The 23,918-nt window shown below is 37.3% G+C and overlaps 1 pseudogene; it reads right to left on the bottom strand.

Annotated features, from left to right (window-relative positions):
- Positions 1–22,598: 22,598 nt before the first annotated feature.
- Positions 22,599–23,918, bottom strand: part of LOC135224485 (AP-1 complex subunit beta-1-like) — a 191,584-nt pseudogene continuing 190,264 nt past the window's right edge.

Genomic DNA, 23,918 nt, shown 5'->3' with positions numbered 1-23,918 from the left:
GGTTCAAGAAGAACGGAACTTAAAGATAACAGGAATAGCACCAATTCTTACAACTTGGGGAAAATGCACCCACACAGCAAATCTTTGCATCTTTGATACTGAGATGATGTCTTGTCCTATTAGGAAGTTCTTGGTGATTTTTTAAAAATAAAACATACTTACAGAGCCTTGATGGTCTAGGGGCCGCTTTTTTATTGGGCCAATCTACTATATGATCACTGTAGTTTCTTTCGTACCTTTTATCTGAGTCCCGTATTCCTGAATCTAAAAATGCAAATAAGAATACTGGTTCCAAAAATACAAATATAAATACAAATACAGGCCTGTGCATCGAGGGGTGGTCGAACGACCCCCACAAAAAAAAAAAAAAATGGAAGTCCATATTTTTTGTGACTATCCTTTTCATTGAACTGTATTTACAGAGTAATAAATAACAAGCTTTTTATTTTGGCAAGTCTTTTTTAATAAATGTTGTTATTAAACATTAACATCATTCTTTGGTAGTAGGAAATACAAGAATGATAACAGGAATATGATATAGACCATATTTGTAAATGGTTTTAAGTAAAATTCTGTTAACCAAAGTCAGTACTTTGAATAACAACTAATCAGGTAGAAGGGCATAGACCGCATATCCAATTTTTCTTCTTAATACAACTAAGATAGCATTTTCAAGTATTTTATCTTATATATATATATATATATATATATATATATATATATATATATATACATATATATAAGTTTAGTTTAACGCTGTCACTCCTCTAGGTCGGTCCTTAACTTCTTTGTTCTGTAACTGCTTTCAATCTTTTGTCAATTTTTGCTTATTTTATGTTCATTTATCTTTCATTTTAATGTATGTCCTTTTAAATAATTTAACTTCCTTAATTTTAATGTGTATATTTTGTACACTTGTAAGAATAACTTTTTTAACTTTTGCATTTCTGAATTTTTAATACTTAGTTTTGTTTTTACAATTTTACTAGGAAATTTATTTTTCATTTTAACAGCCTGATGATGTAATTAACTTGATAATTACGAAACGTTGCAATAAAGACAGCATGTACATCTGTGTGTGTCCTCTTCCCTTCATTGATGGTGATATATATATATATATATATATATATATATATATATATATATATATATATATATATATATATATGTGTGTGTGTGTGTGTGTGTGTGTGTGTGTGTATGTGTGCGTGTGTGTAGATGCAATGACATTTATAGAAGAAAAGGTCTAGTCTTGGGAAAAGTTACCCCCAACCCCGCCGTAAAAAAAAACTCTGGGTACAGGTCTGAAATACTTCAATTCCGGATTCCAACGAAACAGATAAAAATACTGCAGAAAATGTAAAAAATATAAACAGAGATACTTTTTTCACCCAAGTGAGATGTCATCATTAATGCCCGGAAAGTTTCCGGGCTCACTCGGGAGTCGGGAATGTAAAAATTGCCGGCCTTGCTAAACACCCTCTCAGATGGTGTCGACGTTGCAGATCCCCTTAGAATATTCTTGGCAGTGCTTCAAATGGCAGAACATCTTCTTCTTGGTACGTTTCAACCTTTGCCTTCGCCGCTGTGGTGTCGTTTGTTGATGCACTTTATTCTTAATTTATTTAGATCAATAAAGTTTATTTACAAACATCGCAATTTTCATCTGCACAATAATTTTTTACAGTAATATTTGTATATATATATATATATATATATATATATATATATATATACATATACATACATACCTAATAATTCGAGTTCATCTCAAGTTTAAAGGACTTCCATCATTTGCCCTGGTGGAAGCATATGTAGGCAAAAAGACGAGGTCGTTTTGCACTCATGTTCATGAGCGGAAGGCTCATTCTCTTGAATTGCTTTCTTCTTCAATGTCGACTGAGTTGACCAGGAAATAATGAAGTCCACAAACTTCAAAATGTTATCCTTTTGCAGTTCCTTACATGGTATCCACGCCAGCTTAACCAGGGATCCATGACAACTGCGGCAATGACATCAGTCCTCAAGAAATGGATGCAACCTCTCTCTGATGGGCTACCGTAGTGCATTTGCCCTTCACTCCTTCTACTTTGGTATTATAGGCTCGTAAGTCGTGGCTCTCTTCTCTCTCTCTCTCTCTCTCTATTAATTTGTATGTCCTCCCCAAATGCTTTTGACTCTCTCTCTCTCTCTCTCTCTCTCTCTCTCTCTCTCAGATGGTTTTGACTCTCGAAATAAAAATAAAAAACTTTTTTCTGGATGTCAAAATACAAATACAAAATTATTTTTTCTCCGGATGCCAAAATACACACACAGTAAAACTGTATTGAAATATAATTCAAATACTATAATTGTATTTGATCCACCCCTGGATTTAAGTCCCAAAACTTCTGGAAGTTTATAAACTGACCTGTAGGTACGATAACGTAGCATCCGTATCTTTACCTGATCCTACTTAATATATCTCGATACATTATTCCTTATAGGTGCATCTGACTTCGATTGTCCTACTTTTCTATAAATTTTCTTTCCACCATAAAATACTTTGAAACTTAATCATCCACAGAACTTTCACAATTAAAGGAAAAAAAGGCACATGGGATCTTTTGGCTCAGTTTAGGAAAGGTTGTGACAATATAGGAGAAGTGTCAAGACCAACAAATATGCGTTAGTCCTAAATGCATTTTCACGTCCTTCAAAAGGAATACAAAATTTCCGACAGGTTTCTCCCTCACGCAAAGGAGTAGGGCTACGTTTAGGTCAGAACACTGTAGGATGTTTTCTAATCCTTCCGGAGGATGTAGAGACACCACGACTATTGTTTATACCTAGTATTGTCACAACCTTTCCTACAGGAAGCCGGATTATCAACATTATGTAGTATACGTTGATTTTTTTTAATTAGGTAAGGTACCAACTGTATACGAAGTGAGAAGTTTCAAAGATTGGCGTAAATAAGATAACAAACATCCTGTCCCAGTTTCCAAGTCCTGTGATAAGATACCTCGTTTGGCTCTCTCCTGCAAAAGTTTGTATTAAATTATTATATTTGCGTTTATTTATTTATTAACTTATTTATTTATTCATTGTTTACTTAATATAGTTTATTTATCTTTCTTTCCCACATCAAAACAACCACTTGTTTTTAATTATGAGGACGCCGACTCCACATTTTAATTCCTATTAAACTGTCTTCGCAAACGAGAAATTTCACTCGACGCACATTCACAGTTGGGTCATGACTCACCGCTGCCCTAAACAAAGCTAAAGCTAAATTAAATATTCAACTTCAAAACCAAGCAACTAAACTTCTAGACAACAGAAGATTTTCGCCAAAGAAAATACTACCAAAGGCAAAGAGAAACAAACCAAATTTACCTCCTACGTAATTATACTTCCTAGATATACTGTTATATCTTAAGCTGAAAATGGCAAAAGTTCTGGGATTTGGGGGGGAAATGTAGTTAACCCAGTTCTCGTTTATGAGTCTATAGCATCAAGGAGTTGGTAATTTTCGCGTTTCCATCAACACATCCTCCCTTGTAAATATAAGTATATAATTCTTAAAATGCGTCACAGTAAAGGCTGAATCACACATCGACGAATAAAGCCCGCGACGTCATAATATGGTTTGGCTTTACGACTGTCGCGGACCTTGGAAAAAATGGAAAACCAGCTGATTACGACAAAAGTACGACCCTCGCAATGTACAATTACGTACGTCGAGATGATATAGGCCACACCCACTTTTAACGGTTCTCTGGGGACGGCAACTGACGTTAATGCAATTTCGTCAGACGTAAGTCAATTACACATATGTAATATGGAATCAGACATAGGTAACTTACGTAAACTGTGTCGTGAACGTGTTGCAAGTGGGAATGAGTTCAAATCACACATTCCCATTCCAGGCGCTGCTGACAGAGGCGCAAGATGAACGAACAGGAGGTTGTGAAGACTGAACAATATCTGGATGTGATATTAGACACTGTAAACGATGATCCTGAACTTGCACTGGCCACGGTGGATCATTACTTTGCTATCTTCACGTTAAAATGAATGAAAATACGGCAGGAACGAAACCGCAAGAAGCAAAGGAAACGAAGCAGGAGATGCTGGATGTGGTCCTACTTAGAAAGGAGAGAGAAGAAAGGTTAATACAACAACTTGATGAAAGAATTGGCAATTGAAACTCCAGGACGGTACCGGAACTCTACCAGGATTACAGAGTTTTTCCATGAAAATGTTGAACGGCTCTCGCCCTATGATGAAACCATACCCTGCACGAAATCTGACAACACATGAGCGGACCTTTGATTACCGACTGAGCAGGTCAAGTCGTACAATGGAGAGTGCCTTTGGCACACTACCAGACAGGTAGATAATGTTAACCATTATTATACTGTCCTTATTTGGTCTCCTTGTTTAAAAACGTATTAATATGAAACATCTTTTGTATACCATTTCTTTTCTACAAAAATAATACGTATTTAACAGGAAAAAATACCTTTCGTATACCATCTGACAATGAACCCTTGAGTTCGGCCAATTAAAAGTGAAAGAAAAAAAACATCACTGGAAAGAGGAAGCCATGCAAATGCATTCGGTGTAAGAAAAAAGTTCCAATGAATTTTCCCTACCTTCCACAAGAAGTTGAGAGTTACTATTTAAAATCCCTCGCGGGGCCTCTTTTACAAGATAATCGTAAATCTTATCAAGTTATACGTGCTTTTTCTAATAAATAATTTTGTTATTTTATAAAATTGTAATTACAGCTCACACAATATCAAAACAGATAACTAAAATCATTAACAAATTCTGAGTATGTTTGTTGTAAAATATTGACGTAAATTGATTGAGATCGAAGATGCAGTAACTTTTTTGGTTGTGCATGTATTTTCTAATATCTCTTGGCACTTTTATTTGCAAAATTACAATTATATCCGTCATACTATCATAAAAGATAAGAACTAAAACCAACAACAACCCCTGGGCATATTCATGAGTAGTATATAATAAGAGAGAGAGGCAACACATTTGTTTGTGAGTTGTGTGCAGTGTCATATTTATCTATGTATGACATTCTCAAAGTATATCAAGAACGCGGAAAATCTAAAATCCAATTTTTACTTAAAAAAAGATAATGCCTTTTCATTTATTATACTTCAGAACATTCTAATAAATTGCATTGATTGCAGTTAAGTCGCTGACATATATATATTTTTAAAGAAAAAATCAGTGAATGTCCTGAATAAATGTCAGAAATATTTATATTGTTTCTATATATTTCATTTAAGGTTGTTTTATACTCATGTATATGAGGGATTCGACCCTAAGAGTAGATATAAAAAATACTGAAAATGTTGAATCCCAAATATATGCTAATTAAAACATAAAAACAAAGGAAGGTTTGTCTAGTAAACTCTGCCCTTGAACTTTTATTTTACTTTTAGCTTGCATTTTTGCAAATGCACATGTCACAATGTGGCTACTGCGCACCCCCTCCGCGCAGGTTGAGGGGTTGCCAATTACACTGTGTACGTCGAAAAGGACACCGTGCGTCGAAATTGCTACTTACATCTGCCATAATCACATTATGTATGTCGAAAGAGCTATACGTACGTCGAAAGAGCTCTCGGGCACATCGACATGACATGGCGACTTTTGACAACTGTCGTGGCTCGACTGCGATAACTACATGCAACAGCTAGTTGTTGCAATCACTTGGCGGATGTTGTGAAATTCGGCGACTGTGTGAGCGCACAAGAAGATTTTGGTCGTAATTTGGCTTTTATGATGGTCGCAGGCTTTATTCGCCGATGTGTGATTTAGCCTTAACTTTCAGCAAACCTGGGTCACACATTGGCGATTTCAAACGGCGCAAGTCGTAACGGCCGAAATTTTGCTCATTACGACTCCACTACGCTCTCATTATAACCAATTCGCCATAGATCGTAACCTCCTTGAGTTTGACGACTTTGCGCCAGTGAAGGCAACTATGCAAAGACGCCATCCATAGTCACCGTCATTTCACGACTACTGTCAAAAGTTGCCATGTAATGACGCAACACACAACAATTTCGTAGTGGCCTCTTGACTTACGGCATTTGATTACACAAGTTGTAACTAGCAATGGCGATGTACGGCATTCAGTACAACATACGCCATGTACTTGGCACACAACGCAGTGAGTCAGAATGTGTCAAGTGCGTTGGTAGCCTATAAGCATAGTTAAAGGGCTTGATTAATTACCCACAGCTGCCTCAGTTTTCAATTTTGAGTAAAATATTTGTTGGATTCAAGATTTTCTGTATTCTTAATATAATTTGAGAACTTTAGATATAACTAAATATGAAAATGACTACAATTTAGACGAAAATATATTCCGTAATATAAATAAAGACGAAGTTTAACTTTTATTCACGAAATTTAGTTTCAACATGATTTTCTTTAGTAAGTTCATTGCGATCAAATTAAATTTATTAGCATGTTCTGAAGGATAAGAAGTGAAAGGCATTTTCTATTATGAGTAAAATATATATTGCATTAAAGATTTCCTGTAGGTATTCTTGATATAATTTGTGAACTTCAGATATATATACGATGACACCGATTACTACTTAAAAGAAAATACTATATTTGGTAATTATATAAATATTTTTGAATTTTAAGTTTTATAAAGGAAATTTATTTAATTTTCAACAAGATTTTATGAAGTATCAAAAGGCATTTTTTTATCGTTTTATTATATCATTGATTCCTGCCAATGAACGAAGCCTCCAGGGGAGTTTACATAATCACGAAGACGACCTCGTGTGTCACTGAGTCCTCTTGACCTGTCTTGCCTTACTCATGGCAGTAGGATTTTTTTATATATCAAAATTAAGTTGTACAACACACAAGCGTTCAACACCAAGGACTTCTGGGTGTCTGAAACACACTGAATCTATGGGAGATAAATGGAAATTATTGTTTTAATTATTAGACTTCACACATACACACACACACACACACACACACACACACACACACACACACACACATATATAATATATATATATATATATATATATATATATATATAATATATATATATAGATATATATATATATATTATATATATATAAATATGGTGGCATCCATGTTCACGACTCATTACAATCCCGTTACGTAAGTCAGAATATTACGTAACTAAATCGCTAATAAATCGTCAGAAATCATCATGCCTTCACGAAACTCGCCGTCCCGTAAAAACTGTGAAGTGTGGATGTGGCCCAAATCATCAATGACTTGCGTGTACGACTACGTAAACACATAATCTCATCTCAACTTGCGTAATGCTGTTGTATGGCTCATTGCGGAAGAAGTCGTCATGGAGTCGATGTCAGCTGACATTTTGTTGAGGGGGGGGGGGGTGGGGTGGGGGGGGCGCAGCCCAAGCCCCGCGACTGTAGGAGACTGATCGCCAAACCCAGCCTTTGTGAAAGAGTCGCGGTTTGAAATCACCAATATGTGACCCAGACTAGAAAACGTCCACAGGTCATAAGGAAGCCTGAAATCCAATAAGTAAACACTAATGAAGTTACTGTGGTCTTTAACATATACCGGTTGTAACCGGCGGATGGGGTACATTAGAAAAGGGCTCATTGCATTTTCATTTAGATGTGGTTTGGTACTGTGGAAATAATGCTTAATTTTCAAAGGGGCTTTTATACAATAATTACAGATATAATTTTTGTCAGTCACTAAGATAATAGATAAATGTAACTCCTTACTCAGTGTAAGTTAAGCCTGGGTCACACATTGGCGATTTCAAACTGCGTATTCGTAGCCGAAAATTTGCTCAGTACGACCCAACTACTCTCTCATTACAACAAATTCGCCATAAATCGGCATAAATCGTAACCACGTCCCCGAGTTTGACGACTTGTGTCAAGTGCTTCGGCAGCCTATAAATGTAGTTCAAGGGCTTAGTTAATCGCCGTCCTGTAAAAAACCGTTAATGTGGATGTGGCCTAAATCATCGGTGACTTGCGCATACGACTACGTAAATACCTAATTGTGCTACAGTTATCGCATTACCCCATTTTTTCGCTTTGCGCAGTTATTACATAACTTCGATCGTTTTGAAAATTGTAGAGCTTCGAAATTAAGACTTCCCAACAAAATAAGCCTAATTGAAATTCTAAACTTAACAATTCAAATTATGGCAAACAAGGGTTTATGTCCCAAACTATAAACAGTAACTATGCCACAAAATAAGCTAGATTTACAAGACTGGCTTAGTGGGAGCGTTTCTGTTGTTTTTGTTATGTAATTGATCTATTCAACATTCACACGCACCCAAGGTTACCCGAAATGTTTAGTATACCTACTCCGCCCCTTTTCTTGACTTTACGTCCTTTCCCGTAAACCTGCCATTTCCTATTGAATTTCATACTACACTTTATTGTTTGTTTTTTTGTATAGTGTTTTTACATTGCATGGAACCAGTGGTTATTCAACAACGTGACCAACGGCTTTACGTGACTTCCGAACCACGTCGAGAGTGAACTTCTGTCACCAGAAATATACATCTCTGACCCCTCAATGGAGTGGTCGAGAATCGAACTCGCGGCCAAAGATGTGGCAGGTAAAGACCATACCAACTACGCAACTGAGGCGCTATTACACTTTATTAGCATATCAAATGATTCGTCGTTTGTGTGCGCGCCATAGCTCACTGTTTGCGCACATTATCAGCAAGATAATAGGTCTTTAAAATGGAGCAGCAACAGAAGAACTCGACTTATCCAGTTAGTCTGGTGCAACACTATAAATACATAAACAAGCAAACATTAAACACTCAGATGGAGAGCTAGCTTAGTAACGTCCGTAAGCGGATGCAGAGTAGGCATCATGAGTAGGACAAATGAACGCCGTGGCGTCGCTGATAAAGACTGGGAGGAATAGGTTTCCAAGAAGAGTTTCTGTGTACTTATTTTCCCACTGCTTATAACCAGATATACTCTAAGAGTCTTCTAGATTCCCCTACTGCGCATTTTCTTTCAATTATTCCATACAGTAACCGTAATAAATATTACAAATGTGTGTATGTGTGTGTGTGTTTGCGCTAGTAGGGCAAATAAAAACTGTCATTTGTGCATTTCAAACATTGTCTTTCGGTAAGAAAACTAGTTTCTAGTCAATAACCAAAATGCGGGAAATGTGCATTATTCAAGAAGCGTTAATTAATTGCAAGGAAGGAATAATTAGAAATAAAATCATACACAATACTGGGAATTTCAAGAACATAGAATTGTGCCAGTAACAATGAAAATTGCAATAAAAGAATAATAGCATGCCCTAGTTTATCGTCATTTGCCAGTCGAGAGAGAGAAAGACCATAATCCCACATTTTTCGTTACCATGTAAAAGAACAAATTTGTTGGTGTTTGGTACTATTTGTAAACATAAAAGGCATGGAATATATCTCACGCTTGTTTCATTATAACATGTTCACATTTAAATGATGATGATATGATGAAAAAAATAAATAGTAATACTAAACGATAGGAATAATACCTTTCGAACCAATCTGTCCTTCATATTCCGCTGCCTCTTAAAATATGGTAGGAATTGCCGATGAAGTTCCTCACGGAATACCAATTCCCAATATATTCAATGAGATTTTCGAGGAATTATACAGTTTTCGTCTATTTTTTCATGTACATGCTGTTATTTCCAAGAATTCGCAAAGAAAGCCCCAACACAGTTTCTACGAAATCCAGTATCTACGGCATAGAAATTAGTGCGAGATGCTAATTTTAAGGACACTATTGTTTTTGCATTTGTCCCTGTTCCTGTTCATGATGCTATTTCAAACAAGCGTTTCTCGATCTTGTTTACTTTCACAGTTCTATAATATATATATATATATATATATATATAGATAATATATAATTATATATTATATATATATATATATATATATATATATTTATATATATTTCATCATGCTATTAAGTGGAATAGATAGCAGCAACTGACAGTTTGCGCTTTCTTATTTTGAATGATGAGAAAATACGGCTGTGTTTTCACAGAAGTATTTGGTCAATAAAATTGGTAAATAAATGAAAACAAGATGAAATGCTATTCCTTATTTTCCATTCTGATGTGTGTTATCTTTATTTATGTAGTAAAGAAAAAAAATATTCTTTATCATTAGAAAATCTACTTGATTTAGACTGACATTTATTAACCGAAAATATAGTCTAGATGTTCGTTCCTCTTAATCATATTAAATTTGTAAAAATAAGACTTAATGCCGAGACAGACGAATGGTTATCATCTAATGTGATAGCATACTAGTAGAATATTGCAAGAACCAAAGAAAAAGGAAGGAGAAACTACTGTCTTTTATTGTCGATCTTTCTTGTTTACATCATATAGCGGTAGAAATCTTAAGTACTAAATTTGACATATTCGTGGTGTTATAGCTCTCTAAAGGGCAACATCTAAATAAGAGAAATAGTCATAAAACTTGGGAAAACATACATCCAAGAGGGAGAAATGCGTAACCTTGCAACTGGGTAAAACACGTCCAAATTTCTGAGTAATCTCCTATCATAAACTGGCATATACCGGTTTGAAAATGACGTGATAGCCAAAATATTAATTGTATACAGTATTTAGACCGCTCCCAACAATCAGTGTTGCCATTTCCTATTTTCAAACAGCGCTAGAGGGTCCTCCAAAACGCGCTAAATAATTCTCATATAGAGCTAAATAAAAGTACTAGAGCTATTTTCAAATACCAAAGTGACTTTACCTTAATTCCCATGTGTTCCATATTGATTCAGTAGAAAAAAATCAAACAAAATTAAGCAATGAAAACAGATATTAATATAAGGAATATACGTACTATTTTACCTACTAAAAAAATCCAATGATAAAATTCTGGGATGTCCAGATCATCCTCCACTTCAAAGTTTATTACAGATGCCTCATAGCTTCGATAAGTTCCAGGTTCGTCTTGAGTCTTGTATTTAGCTGAATGTCCAATAGTATCAACAACTTCTTTAGGCAATTGATAATCATAGCAACATTTTCCTTTAGCTTCAGGCTATAACGAGAAGATAATACTGAATTTAAAGTCTCCAGATTCATCCTATTGTGGATCTTTGAACTGATAATATTCATTTGACTAAATATCCTTTCCACCTCGGCGTTAGAATGAGGTAAGAACAGCAATGACAAAGCTAAATTGGTGAACAGTCCGTGAGAGAGTGAATATTCATGCAGCAGATGGCAAGTATCAAATACCAAATCATTCAAAGTATTTTCGGTTTTTTTGTTTATTATTATTATCATAAATAACCAGAAACGCGCCAAATTTCGCGTTAGATATATATAACCAAAAGGCGCTAAAAAGCGCGACCGCGTCAGATACGAAAAACAAGCGCCAGAATTTTCCAAAACGCCCTACATCTGGCGCGTTTCGCGCTAAAATGGCAACACTACCAACAATTCCTCCTTTAAGTTTTGTTTACTAAATTATAAACTGCAGCAACTTTGCCTATACAGTACATGATGGTTAGGCCAATGGTGGTGATGGGACGTACTATACCATGATACCTCTACATGGAGATATTTAGTAATAAGAGAAAGTTACAGTATATTCCATTAAAACCCATTTAGAATATAAATGAAGCAACATACAGCATATCATGAAAATAAGGAAAGCTGCAAATTCTCTCAAGGTTTATAAACTTTATGTAATTAAAAACTGAAAACTCCAAAGGGCAACAGGAATGTATTTTCTTCACTTTTATAAATAAGCCTTTAGCCAATATCTGGCATTTTCCGAACCCCAAAACTTTGTGTACTACTCTTCAAGATCTGTCTAATGAAGGGTTAAAAATAGTACCTTATCTACTGTTTAGCTCAAACCTCAGAATTTAGATTGACAAAGTGAAACTTTGGGGGATACTTAGAAGCAACCTGTGGTATCCTCATCCAGAACGTCCTAAAAAATCCCGTGACGGATTTTCGAGTTATGGCTACAAAATGGCGGCCATCTTGGATTTGTTAAATTTTCTCATTCATTGGTTCTGAAGGGTACAATTTAAATCTGGTAATTCAACTATGCCTAATTTTCTTATTGTATTATACTTGAAGTTATTCCCGTAAAGCATTCCAGTAATAAATATATCACCGTGAAATTATGGGGCTTTATGTAAAGAACAGAGGACTATTCCCATTCCTGTTACCGGGGAACTAACTGGTTTATCAAAATGTTGACACAAATGGATCTTCTGCAGAATTTTATTTTCTTTCGAATGAGACCAATCACTACTGAGGTATCCTTCTGAGAATATATTTGCTTCTTCATTCAGCTATTTTCCTACTGCAATATACAGTGCTACACTAGTCTACATCTTGCTTATAAACGCATTCATAGATGACATGTAGTATATGACATTATAATCAGTTGTAAATAAATTCTAGCTTTCACAAACACTATAGTGCCGTGTGAAAAGTATAGCGAACTGGAGAATCCTTTAAAACGTATAATAAAACGAAACATCATTAAGTGAAAATAAGAATGACATGTGAATGTACATTAGATTTGAAGTTATTTGGCAAACACTTTGATATGTTATATAAAAATTACTCCATCTTTATGAAACCCCCGGTATATACACAAGGAATTATACATTACAATAAAAATAAGGACCGTAAGAATCTGACATACAACGAAATATTATGTGACAAAATTGAATTTACATCCAGATTAAACTGCAAGTTTGTAGACAAACATGTAAACACCTTAAAAAACAAAAATAGCTTCATCTTGATAAATCATCAAACACACCCACAAAGAACTAACATTAATAAAAAAAACAATATATATTAGGACAACTGTGTATTATGTCTATTCAATTATTTCTCCTTTTTCTGTAACGATTGAGAATCTTCTGCACTGTCAATTTCTCTATATTTCTCTGCATATTCATCTACATCTCCTCCGTGATCTGCATCAAATGAGCACTAATTGTTGCACCCCTGACCCGGAAAATAACTACACACATATATACACATCTTCGGCACTCGCAGTTCACTTCACAACCTGTTCTACAGTTACAAACTATAAGATGAAGAAGGGAAAGTGGTACAGGCTCTTTAAGAGATGTAACTAGTCTCAAACGGCCATTCTTTAATTCCCAACCCCAGTCAGTAGGGTCAAGAGTATTCTCCAGGCAATTTTGCACTTGATGGAATGTGCGATAAAAATGTTGATGTGTTGCTGCTAATGTTGGGGGAAGTGTAGCTAGATCTAATCTGGCATAAAGAAATGCTTCGCCAGCGGCAGCTATATCATCTTCAGAAGCTTCAAGATCATAGAAGATCTGCTTCTTCTGACGTATTGCAGGATTTGTTTGTAATGTTTTGTAAGGAACCCTTTTCCCCTTGCGATAAACAGCAGAGGTTCTATCACAACCCATTATTGCTATTGTATGCAGAAAGAGCAAGCTGCCAGTCATGTTACTCATTTCACTTTGGATTCTTGTAATGCTGAATATTTTAAGTGGATGAGCTTTGTCTGCAGGGATCATCATTTTGATATCTGTCTGAGGTTTGGCAAAAGCAATTAAGAGGACAAGATGATCACATGTCTTTCCCACGAGAACTGATTCCTGTCCCGAATCTCCTAAGGCAATTGCTGTTGTTGCTACGAATCTTTAAGCATCTTCCTCTGCCTGATGAACCTTACAAGTAGCAGCTTCAAGATGTGTAGAGGAGTTTGATTAATCCTGCCTTGTTTTTTTGCATTCCCCATGAATTCATACCGAGATACTGGGAATTCTATCTGATTCTTTACGGCTGTATGTCTAGATGACTGTGTTCTTCCTCGACAAAAGCGTTCGTCTTTTGTACCGTGAGTTTCATATACATCGAATACAACATGAGCATACCCATACTTCCGTTTAACAAACGATATACACTGACAACATATCTGACTGGATGTTGCAGGACATTGCCACACATGAAGAAGAGGGTATCCACCACTAAAGTGTACACATCAACAGCTGGAGGTACATTTTCAGAGGGTGCTAATGCCACTGGGACAAGAGATTTTGTACCTTTACGCAAAGAAAACTCATTAAAGAGGGAAAGTTGTCGAGGTGCAAGTTCGTATGCCAGATATGATGCAAGGTCAGCTCACTTCTAGCAACAAATGTAATTCGATGGAATAGTTGGCTTGGGTTGATAGTGATATGTGTCGCGATTAATACTGGCCATATTATTTGCGACAGAATCTTTGCAATTCAGGCAGGGAAGAAGAAGGTAGACTACTGGCGTGTTGGTTTTTCTTTGTAGCAAATTAATGCCCACCGGAGTAGAGAATCATTTGTGTGTTTGTAGAAGCTTAAACTATATTTTGATGTAAATTGAACATGGAATAATTTGACCAAATTATCCAATGTATTCATTACGTCCCTGTAACAGAGTTGACGACCTCCCGCGGCTCAGCCCGACCATGCACAGCATAACTCGTCCTTCTAAGATCCTGAGGCAGTCGAACAGCTAACAAATGTTCGTCTGCGGTCAAGCCATTGGTCAGCTAGAATCTGGTGTACTTTGTTGGGACAGTGTTAGATAGTCATGTAAATATCGTTTAACCATCCAGCTTTAGTTTCAAATCCTTGTTTTATTGCGATGATATTAATTTTTGGGTTTTTTCTAAATTATGAAATGAGTGTAAAGCAATCGTTCTTAATGCCACGTGCGCTAGCTATTCCCTTGAGGTTTAAAGTTCTGTGATGTTTTGATTTCCATGTTAAGTTTATATATTAGTTAAATTTTGTAATAAAATTTTGTAAAATGCTACTTTCGTTCAATGTTCACCCTCCTGTTGGTGGATTTTTCTTTTTGAGGGGCAATAGGCTGTCCGTCCCGTAACATCTGGGAACAATAACATTGTTAATCATGGCTGAACTTCGCGACAATGTGTGTACCTTTCATCCTAATTGATTTTGTTGCAGTTGACGATGATCTGATGCTGTTTCTTCGACGTAAATGAATATTGCTGAATATTTTTCCTTTCATTGGATGGACTTTGTATGGTTAACCAATCCTTGAAGGTATTCATATCAGTAAGGTTACGAGTCTGACGAGATTCACGAAACCACAGATTTTCTTCTGAAATTCGTGCACGAATTTCCGTATTTGTGGCACATTATCACGGACGACCTAAAAGATATGGCAGACATAGAACAGAGGTGTCGTAAACATGGTGCAACTGGCAACATGATTGCAAGGTTTGCCTTCTGTCACGGAGACATGAAACTGCTGCTCTTCTGCTCCAGTATATATGGATGTTCCCTTTGGATGAACTATACCCGAGAGACCTTGAGCAGTATCACTGTTGTTCACAATGACATTCTGAGACGCCTCACAAACACTCCTCGCTACCACTCCGTCTCACAAATGTTCACAGAAAACCAGCTGGATAATTTAAAAATCATTTTAAGGTGAATAATGCCCAGTCTAACCACCTGAGTAAGAAACAGCAGCAGTTCGCTCTTACAAAGCATCCTAAGCAGTGAGGCAAGATGATGTAAATTGTTGGAAAGATGGGAAAAATGAGGAGTTTGTTCCCTAAATGACTTAATCTCTTTTTGCAGTGTCATCTGCAGAATCTGTCATTACTATTATATTTCTACAATTACTGTTATTACTGGTATCTTTTTTCACTACTACCGTGAATATTATCCGTATAGAGCTTTGCTACATTCAGCATTTGCATTAATCCTTCATGGACCTGACTAATGTAACCACCTAAGGTCCATAGCTGTTATCTAATTATATGTAATTTGCTCACAAAATATAATGTCTATTTTTTAAACTATTCTAATATTACTACTATTATTACCATTATTTATACTACTTCAGCAATTGTGTGGATATTGCTGATTAATCATTGTTTTATCATGTTATTTCATGTATGTAGATTGTGTATCTTATTGTCTATACTTTGTATATTCCATATATATGGCCTTGAGCTGAAATCACAATTTTTGAAAGTAAATTGTATTTTTCCTAACTATACAAACCTGAGGTCCTTTACATAAGGAATTACTTTCAGCGTAACTGGAATTGCGGCTGTTGAATTCTTGAGCAAGGTGGTTAGGCAGTAAATATCGTCTGCTAGACGGGTAGGCCAGCCTGCCTGGATGTAAACACTCCACTTAACCTTTCGGCCCAGGTTCAGATTGAGGGGTGGCATGAGGTGGGCATAAATGTAAAGGACCTTAGGTTTGTATAGTTAGGAAAAATACAATTTACTTTAAAAAATTGTGATTTGTTCCTACACGATATATAAACCCTCTTCCTCTACATAAGGAAGGCTCACTGATTGGTGAGAGGAATGTGAGTGAGCCTCTAGAACTGACTCGAGTTCTGCACACTTGGGCTATTCCTCCTGGTTGTAAGAGCGAGGAGGAGTGCCCTGCCTCTGACAACTTGATCAGGGTATAGGAGCTGCATGATCAAGAGTCAGACTTCTGGGCCTTTTCAAAATGAGTGAGGAATCATAACTCATCCGAAAATGGGCTGGGAAGAATATTTTAGAGTTGGAGGCATTAATGCAAAGTTCTGGTAAGGATCTGCATTATTGCCAGCCTCCTTCCTCCCATTGCTAGAGGAAGGAGCGGGATTGCTTCTATGATTCTGATAAGAAAAATAGAAAGGAAGCTCGATGTGTAAGCTTACCACATCAATCGCCCGACCAGCCAGTATATGTTCGAGTCCTATGACTCCTATCCTCAACCCGAGGGAAGAAGAGTAAAAGGACGAGGTGGGGAAGGTGGAGAGACCAGTCACTCTCGCATCCTTCTTACCTCTAGAACAGCACACCACAGATGAGATGCAACTTGTCCTCTTGAAGGAGCCAGGTAAGCAAACAAAACCTGCAAGCATCCACCACCGGTCCAAGGAAAGGAGGTTCCAAGGACCTGTGGGCAGACACGAAGGAAGAAAGATATAAATATGGTTGCAATGAGACCTCATCTATCTTCCTGTCCGACATATTCTTTGGAGTGATGAAATGTACCCATCCACTAGACCATCCAACTGCAGAGAAGTCTCTCACGATCTCGTATCATCGGACACTTTTGCAATGGCAGTCCGCAGCGGATAGACACCTACATTCAATGATGGGTGTCGATCCTTCATGAGTACAGCAGCACACCAATAGGACAAAGTAATGACTGATCTGGATCAAATCAACCAATACAGTCCACAGCATAGCTCATGAAGGACTCAGACTCATCAACAGATGCCGACTGATTGTGCTGCCACGCATCCAAGACGTAGTCACAACATGACACCTGCCTTTTAAAGGGTTATGCTGAGAATAACCATGCAAATTGTCTATCTTGTTAGCCACCAATGTTGAGAGACGAGATGACGTTTTTCTCAAGGTATTCATACATCAGACAATGGTCAATTGCCTTCTAGAGGCCAAGGTCATCTGTGATGGCAAGACAGAAGTTTCTCATCAGTAGTTGAATCTCAACTAAGGAGAAACAATACTATATTACTAGTGAATGACCAAGGTGAATGCGGACCTACGTCTTCACAGTTGAATCAAGAGAAGTAAACTCTCAAGCTTCTGATCACAGAAAAAGTACCATGGATGACACCAACCAGTGAAGACGGCTTTAATCCCTGTTGTTTTACAGAGGACTGAAAATACTAATCCGCTTTTCATTGCTGCTTGGCAAAAAAGTTGTTGTTTGCAATGAAAGCGGAGAGTCTTTCAGTAATGAAAACAGGTATTGTACTGCCTGAAGAACCACTTCTCATGGGTTGGATCAGGGAAGGCATTTCTATTTACTTTGGAAGCAGAGCTAGTAGGGAGGGGAACAGGCGAAGTCTTCCGTTATTCATTTACAATTCGGGGTGAATAAAGAATAACTGAAAGCCTTACGAATTAGGAAATGTATATTAGAAGATCAACTCAAATTGTCTGAAGAATAGAATTCTGCATCATCACAGCAGCCAATGGGGCAGGTGCGATGAAGCAGAAGACGAAGCTTTAGACTGTTACTGTTGGGTAAACAGAAAGGTGATAATGAGTCTAGTGAGATATATCTCTGTCTGGAAATTCTTGCAACGGCAAAATGCGATGCAGGAGAGATGGGCATACACGTATGCGAGAATTCCAGCCAACCAGAAACCTTAGTCTGTGATTGCCGGGCAGAGATTCAAATTGGTAGTCAATCCTCGACAGAGGAGAAACAATACCAAACCGAAATATCTCGGAGAGCAAGCAGTACTGAGGCAGTGCCATACACCGCTCGCTCAACTTGTCATCATCCTGAGTTGCCTGGTAGTCCAGTCCATGAAGGAATGCGTTCACCTTGAACCATCGAGTGCAAAAAAGATACGTACACTCAAGCATCTGCATTTTAACCGAAATGGGAGGGAAGAAAACCCTCCTAATCGGTGATAATGCAAATACTGTTGTGTCGTTGGGAAACAATACCACTAGTTATCTCAAAATCAAAACCGGCAACTCTTGGTAGGCCCGAAAGGCTGTCCTGAGTTCCAGGTCAATTAAGAAAAGGTATTATTCGTCTTGGTCACATACCTGAAGAGTTAACTAACAGGTATGTGCCTACTACTCAGACAATGCAACTGATAACAGAGGCATGTTGCGAGAGAAATATATGTAGTATATTTGTGTGTTCCTGTAAGGACTGGAAGCAGACCTTCATTCCCTAATGAAGGGAGCGAAGGTGAAGTTTTCCCGAAGAGAGACTTCTACGGTGATAACAGGATACCGAAGATGACTAGTTCAAGCTGAAATGGTAGTTCCCAAACAGTAGCACTGAAGAGGCATTCAAACCTCTCGATGCTATCCATCCTGAACAGATTGAAGTATGTTCGGTAAGATCCTAAGATTCAACCAAAAACATAGTCCCTCGGGTTCAAATTCCGAGGAGTAGACTCGACAGAATTCCTCTTATTTCCTTGTTCATTCCAATATAACCAGGAAGGGGATAAAAAAAAAAAAAAAAGATGAGGATTGACTGTTCTTGCCCACTCTTCCCTGACTTGTGATGTTCACACACTGTTAAATGAAGCATTCATTCCTACAACCATTTTGTTCACGCAAACGCGAGCGAAAGTTGACCAGAGTTAAATGCAGTAAAAGCTGGCGAGAACTTGCCACATCTTGCTACGCATCTATCTTCTACGTGATCGAACTTCATGAAGAGGACTACACAGAGGACCTCCTCCTATCTCCTTCAGATGCCTTGTCCCGAGGGAGAGCGACATCGATCTTGGCACCTGAAGAATAGCCATTCCTGGCTTTCACAGGTGGGTCTGAGCCACCAACGTGGCTCGATCCCTTCTTTCATCTTGCACCACTATCGTGATGGAGAAAAGACCACCTATCTCTGACTGTGGATGTACATGCATACCCGACAGCCACAGTTCCATGAGCAGTGCCCTTGGAACCAGAGATAGGAGAACGAACCTGGGTTCTAACTCCTGGGGCTCCTGAGACACTATATTTGTGGATAGTGTCCAGGTTCCCACTCCAGAAGGAGCAGGTGAGCCGAAGAGAGCCAATTACTTCCTCTCCATGGAAAGGGTGCAGACCCTTAGAAGTCTCGAAGCGAGACTTCGTAAGGGGCGGAGAATACATTCCTCTTCTTAGGACATGGAAACCTTTGAAGAGGGAGGTTAGGAGGTGTCAGATGATGACGATGAAAGACGAAGACCCCTTGAAAACTTGCTGCAACATGGGAAACCAGGCTGCTAAGTCATGGCAAGGAACCGCACCGATCAAGAGCAGAGTTCATTCGTTAGAGCTGAGCACTCAGATCGAGCTGTCTGGTCAAGCCGAACCGAGCGAGCTGAGTCGATCATCACTACGTAATAATGAGTGGTAATTGTCAATGAAGGACTATCACTTCTTCCCAATTAACTATTCTTCTTTGAGGCCAAAGCTTCGAGAAGAACAAGAGGGATTGTGTGTCTGCTGTCCTATGTATTCAGACATTAAGGTCCAATACACAAGGACGGTCCTTGACCATTCACCCAGAAGGTGTTGCGTGCAGTTCCAAGCTCTACACAACTCCATACCAGACTGAGGAGCAGACTCATCTCTACTGGTAAATCTCAGAAAACCAAACCACCCTGAAGGTTTCATTCCATGTCCTTGAGTGAGACCTCCAGATGTTTTGATGGAACACATGAATACTTGCTCAGTTGTCATAGCTGTCCAGATCACTAACTAGAACTTAGATCTTCTAATTGTGACATATCCATGTGCTGTAAATTTTTCAAACTCCTAAGGCTTCATAATTGTTTCCAGCTTACGCATTTGTTGAGCAGACTTTGCATAGTTCAGATGTCATGTTGCATGCAAGTAAGGAAACATCAATTTCACACTGTACAGATGAAGATACCAAACACCGCATCACTCTGCTCGTATAAAGCGTGTCACAATACTAATACATCTAAAATACTGTACCCGGAGCTTTTTGGTTCTGCCATGTGATTCAGCATATTGAAGATTCATCTCAAGTTGATTTGTCATGCCCTCCACAACACTTGAGTTTTCTGTTATCTCCAGAGTTTCACTGTAGTCAAGCAAGGGAATGTAGCAGGTTTGTAGATCTTTCTTAATATTTTCATCTATCAAAGGTGACTCCAACAACTGCAAGTTTGGTAAGGAATGAACTCACTGACTTATTGCATGAGCAGGTCCAGCCATCATATGAGAAACAGTTCTTTCCATAAACTGTCTCAATAGTTCTATAAGGCCACTTCCATGCCCCTGTAGCTCCTGGATATGACATCAAACGATGAAATCTTCCAAGGTGAATGGCGACCCGTGAAAGAGGGCTACTGACCAGCAGCAAGAACCATTTCATAAGCTTTAACGTGGTTTGTCAAAGGTTACCATGATCATAGACTCCATACTTTTCACCTTCTGCAGCATTCAAGAGGCAAGTGTATATGTAGAGGGGTTAGTAGGAGCAAGATTGACAAATGGTACGGGTAGCAGTGGATTTCTTGTAAGATGAGCTTTTACAATATATGTTACAATACATGGTATGCAAGACCTTGGAGCCAAGCACAACATATCCAAAAAGTGTCAAGTTGATGGGCTGTTTTTACACTTTCAGGTTCTTGTAGAAGTTTCACCGTTTTTAGCAGTCAAGTGTGAATAACCCTGTATGATAGGTGGATGGTACATAGTTAATTTAGAAAGTCCCTGAGTTGCTAGAGCTTTAGTGTCAATTCTGTGAGTTTTAGGAATGGGTGTCTGCAAGATATGCATTGATCCTCTCTTATTGGCGGCACAGAGCCTCGTTTATCGACGCTCATAACAGAGGCCCAGCACCGATAACCAAGGATCGGCGATATTATCACTAATTTTTGGTTATTGGCAATTTTCAGTTATCTGTCATGTCCTCAGGAACAGAAACCTGTTGATTACCAGGATTGCCTGTACTGATTTGTCACAATACGCAAAAATGTATGCTTGCAGATACACACATTCTAACAAGGATAACTCGGTACTGATTTGTCCTGGAGAAGTCATTTTGGACTCTGCCGAAAGGGAATAAAATTCTGCTGAAGGTTTATTTCTGTCAAAATTTTGATAAACCAATTAGTTTTCCCATAACAGAAATGAAAATATTCCTCTCAGTGTCAGTAAAAGCTTAACTCTAAATAAAGGCTCATAAATTCACACTGATGTATTTAGTACTGGAAAAATTTACAGGAATAGCTTCTATAAGTATCATACAATAAGACATTAGGCATATTTGAATTAACAGATTTAAATTTTACCCTTCAGAAGTAATAAATGAGAACATTTTAAAAATCAAAGATGGCCACCCTTTTGTAGCCATAGCTCGAAAACCTATCCCGGGATTTCTAGGGACTTACTGATGAAGATACCACAGGTTGCCTCTACATATCTCCAAAGTTTCAGTTGGGTCAATTTCAATTATGAAGTTAAACCTTATTTGTACTGTACTAAAAGTGAAGAAAGGTAAAATAAAAGTAACTGATTCACTGGGAAGCATTAAGGATTTTTGGAACAGTTTCAAGTGCCCTGCAAAAACACTTGGACATAATTTCTTTTATACATCATTTCTTTAACAGAAAATTAACACAAGGCCAAAGGCTAAGCACTGGGACTTATGAGGTCATTCAGCATTGAAAATAACGCTGAAGCAATTGGTAGAAGGTGGAAAGCACAAGGGAAGAAAAGAGAATATGAAGTTATAGTAAAGGGAATAAATGGGACTGCAGGTATGTGCCAGAGACGCTCAAAGAACCTTAAGTGATGCCTACATGTGCCATGTGAGGAACACTGACAGTAGAAACCAGGACCCCTCCCGAGGGGAACATTTATTGTGACTGTTTACAATTCAAAGCCAAGAGAGCAGTATGAAAGTTAATTAGTAACAAAGTTACCCTTCTCTGGTAAATTACAAAAACAGTAATTTACTTAAAACAATATCTGGAAGCTTTCCAGTAATCTGAAGAAATATTTACATATGAAAAATTAAGACACATTTCATATACATATTTATTCATGAACGTTACATATTTACTGTACAGTCAAGCAAGTTACCGACTTTCTGCACCTTCTATATATATATATATAAATCATAAATGTTATCTCTATGAATATGAACAACCAGTAAGGAGTAAACAGAAAAATATAAAGAATATTCACATTAACAATAAAAGAATGGAATCCACTACAATACAGGAATGGGGCCTTAAAAATAATTTACTAACATAGGAACACAAGACAATGAAATGATATTCCAACTTTCATACGCTCTGCAAGTCTTCCTTCCCTGTCATGCTATTAAAAAACTGCTACTGAAATCCATACACTCTTCTCTTCAAGTCTTTATTATTACATTAATCTTCTTATTATTGAATATTATCAAGTTCTCAAGTCCCATCTTCATTCAAAACAAATTGTCATCACATCACATAACATGCAAGATGAGATTTTCCACAATATACAGATAAGAGTTGGAAATCTAGTTTATTTACTCTCTGAAACTTTAGCAAATTAAGAGTGAAGGATTCCATCAAATGCCTCGAAGATTCCTTGTGCTACATCAGTAGCCCTGGATTTCAGTGAGAGCTGTAAAGAAAAACAATAGCATGCTATGATGAGAACTCTTGAAAAGGACAGATATCATTACATTTTTAAACAAAAATTTTTCTGAACTTATTAAACCAAACTTTAATCTGATTTACATCATAAAAAGGCCCTTGAATGATAAATAGAATACATACTGTATAACATTTGGTTTATATACATATATAACTGAATAATGATACTGTGATACAAAACTGGACAAACAATACACATTTGAACAGAAAAGAAAGGTATGATGAAAAAGAAGTGTCCAAAGTACTGTAAATAAAACTTCATTACAGAAATTTTCCATCTTTATCATTTTGCACCTCAAGAAACAATGGTATGAAATACTTCATAAGCCTTTCAATTTATTGACAAGAGGTGGGAACAGACTCGGGTCATAATAGACTATGCTAAAAGAATTAATCAATGAATATCAGACTCAAAATAAGGTAATGATTTAAAAAAATGCACAAATAGAAATTTCTTGGGGACACTGTCAATTAAAAGCTGATATATTATGCAGTACACTATAACAGCTAGAATATAATGGTTTCTACTTTTTCTGAGATGGGAGAAAAAGATTGAGAGACTTGCAAATAACTTCCACTGGAAATATAAAACCCAGTTTTAGACAGTTTCTCTGAGAACTAACATGCAGGTGGTGTGGTACTTCTAAATGTGTGAATGAAGATCTTATTGGCAAGTGTTCTGAAAGCTCTCTCTAATT

Source organism: Macrobrachium nipponense, chromosome 12, assembly GCF_015104395.2.
Source record: "Macrobrachium nipponense isolate FS-2020 chromosome 12, ASM1510439v2, whole genome shotgun sequence".
Classification (NCBI taxonomy): Eukaryota; Metazoa; Arthropoda; class Malacostraca; order Decapoda; family Palaemonidae; genus Macrobrachium; species Macrobrachium nipponense.
The sequence above is the reverse complement of the archived record's forward strand: the minus strand, read 5'-3'. Positions and strand labels throughout refer to the sequence as shown.